This window comes from Vidua macroura, chromosome 22 (assembly GCF_024509145.1).
Source record: "Vidua macroura isolate BioBank_ID:100142 chromosome 22, ASM2450914v1, whole genome shotgun sequence".
NCBI classification, from domain to species: Eukaryota; Metazoa; Chordata; class Aves; order Passeriformes; family Viduidae; genus Vidua; species Vidua macroura.
In genome coordinates, this window is record NC_071592.1 from 1,813,678 (window position 1) to 1,816,635 (window position 2,958).

The window sequence follows — 2,958 nt, forward strand, 5'->3', positions numbered from 1 at the left end:
GCTTTGGGCATGCTCGGCGGGAGGAGGGAGCAGCTCGGGCTGAGATGTCACTCGGTTGTCACGGCAACGCCGCGGCTTTACGAGATGCAGGCGCGGGGAAAACATCTGAAACCCATTTCCAGCCAAAAAGCAAAAAGAAAAAAAACAAAAAAAAAACAACAAAAAAAAAACCGTCCCGAAACCCGCTGTGTAAATGAGATTTTTCAAACCCGCCATACACAGGGAGCTCTGCTTGGTGTGGGGGGAGAGAGGAGGAGGAGGAGGAAGGGAGGAAGGGAGGAAGGGAGGTGATGCCTCGCACGGGGAGCAAAGCACTGCGAGAAGATCGTTCTGCAGCCACAGGAAGCGGCAAGCCAGGCCACGACAGCTGGGAGGTTTGCAAGTTTGAACATCGCGTTTTTCAAAGAAAACAACCAAACAAACAAAAAAAACCCCATAAAAACCCCCCAAACCCGAGAGAAAACGTTCAAACAATTAAACACAACCCCCAGCTCGCTCTCTGCATCAATAAATGCACCCATCACAGAAATAAGCATCGAGTGTCTCCAGGCTGGTGTCACCTTACAGGAAGTGCCCAGGGGGAAAGAAAAAAAGGAAAATGAAACCGGAATGGGTGAGAGCCCCTCCAGGCAGGGGCTGCGCCTGGCAGGCACAGAGCAGCCCTGCCAGCACTGCCCCCGCTGCCATCAGTCTTAGCCAGGCATTTAACAGCGAGACGCTGTTAAAAACAATTTTTTTTTTCCCCTGCCTAAGTGTTGAAGCATCCTGAGGAAAAACCAACGGCGTAATTTCACAGTTTTAGCCTGTCACAGCTAAAATACAGAAAGAGAAGCAACAGGTCGCTTCCCTCTGTAACCAGCCCAAAAGGAGGCGGTTCCCTCCCCTCCCGTTTGAAATAATTCACGTTTGCTCTCCCTGCTTTCCATAATTCCGTGGGAGTGGCGATTTTTATGTTTTCATCGGTTCTAATACCACATCTGTTAAGCAAAACAACAGATTAAAGCGAGGCTTTGCACAAAGCCTCGTAAGCTGGAGCTGCTGGGGGGTTGGAGCCTTGATCCCGTTTACTTTTGAGCTTCAAAATGCCATTAAATAAATATTTAGCCCCATTTTAAATGCAATTGAGTAGCTTATGCCTGTGAAATTCCAATAAAATTTTGTGGGAAAACGAAGTGGTTCCCCCATGAGACAAAAAGCGACCTAATTTTGAAGGAAAAACCAACAAAACACACTCTGAGCTTCCACTGTGGACTTTAAAAAGCTCTTCTTGACTAATAATTTATTAGATATATTTATATTTATTACATTATATATATTTACCACCTGGTTTTTATATTGCAAGCACACATTCACAGAGGATTTGTAATATGGCAAGGAAGGATGCTGAGATTTTTGGGTCAAGCAAAAGGGATTGAAGTCTGGGATCCAGGGGCTCCCTTCCATCCCATCTCCCTCCTGCAGAGCCCCCTCCTGCCCCAACACCAGCTCAGCAAAGGCAAAATGTTCCAAATGTTCTCCTCTCCCCTGCCAGGCTCAGGTACAGTCCTGCTCAGAGATTTTCTCATCAAAGGTTTGCTTCTGCAGGAGGTTTCTTATCTCTGCCTGAATGCCAGGGAACAGAAACCAGGCTGGACATGCTGAGCCATTCTCCTGTCCATTGTGGGGACACAAAAGGGTCTGGGGCAGGCGTGTGGGCTAAAAATAACTTCTAAAAATTAAATTCCACTTCTCCCTTTGTGTTTCACTCCGAAGTTTCCAGCTGCTTGTGGCAGGGGTTTGTGTTTTCCTGTCAGTTTTACACAGGAGGTGCTGCTTTTGCAAGAAGCCCCTCACTGGCAGGAAAGCTGCTTCAGAATTCCCCCTGAATTTTCCCAAAGGACTCCTCTGCCCGGGGACTCCAAACCCATCGGGGCAGGGATGCCCCCAGCTGGGGTGAGTGACCTCCGAGCCCAGCCCGCGGCGTGGTGGCCGCTGGGCTGGTGGCATTGCCACCTCCTGGCCACTTCCAGCATGACCCCCGCCCTTGTCCTTGCACACTTTTGGTCACTAAAATCGGCGCTGGGAGGGGATGAAAACGAAAGAGGCCGGGTCAGGAATTCCCCCGTGGGGTTTGTGGGGCCGTGACTGCAGCAAGAACCCAAAGAGCTGCCTAAAGCCACCGCTGCACTCGTGTCACCGATCCCAAACTCCTCGTGAAGCACCAAAAGGGACAGAAAGGACACCAGAAGGGCTGCTGGGGACTCACAGAGGGTGCAGGAGGCTGCGGGGGGTGGCAGGGCCCCGTGTCCATCAGGGTCCCCATGCTGGATGTCACCTCAGCGCCAGGGGAGGCTCCCAGCACTCCTGGACCTGAGGGGAAAAGCAAATCCAGCAGGGAGCTGAGCCCTCAGAGAGGGATGGGATGGGATCCGTAGGATCCATGGGATGGGGTGGGATGGGATTGATGGGATGGGATCCATGGAATGGGATCTATGGGATGGGGTGGGATGGGATGGGATGGGATCCACGGAATGGGGTGGGATTGATGGGATGGGATCCATGGAATGGGATCTATGGAATGGGATGGGATTAAATTGTTGGGATGGGATGGGATGGGATGGGATGGGATGGGATGGGATGGGATCCACGGAATGGGATGGGATGGGATGGGATCCATGGAATGGGATGGGATCCATGGAATGGGGTGGGATGGGATTGATGGGAGGGGATCCATGGAATGGGATGGGATGGGATCCATGGAATGGGATGGGATCCATGGAAAGGGGTGGGATGGGATCCATGGGATGGGATGGGATGGGATGGGATGGGATGGGATGGGATGGGATTGTTGGGATGGGATGGGATGGGATGGGATGGGATGGGATCCATGGAATGGAATCTATGGAATGGGGTGGGATGGAATGGGATCCATGGGATGGGATTGATGGGATTGATGGGATTGATGGGATTGATGGGATT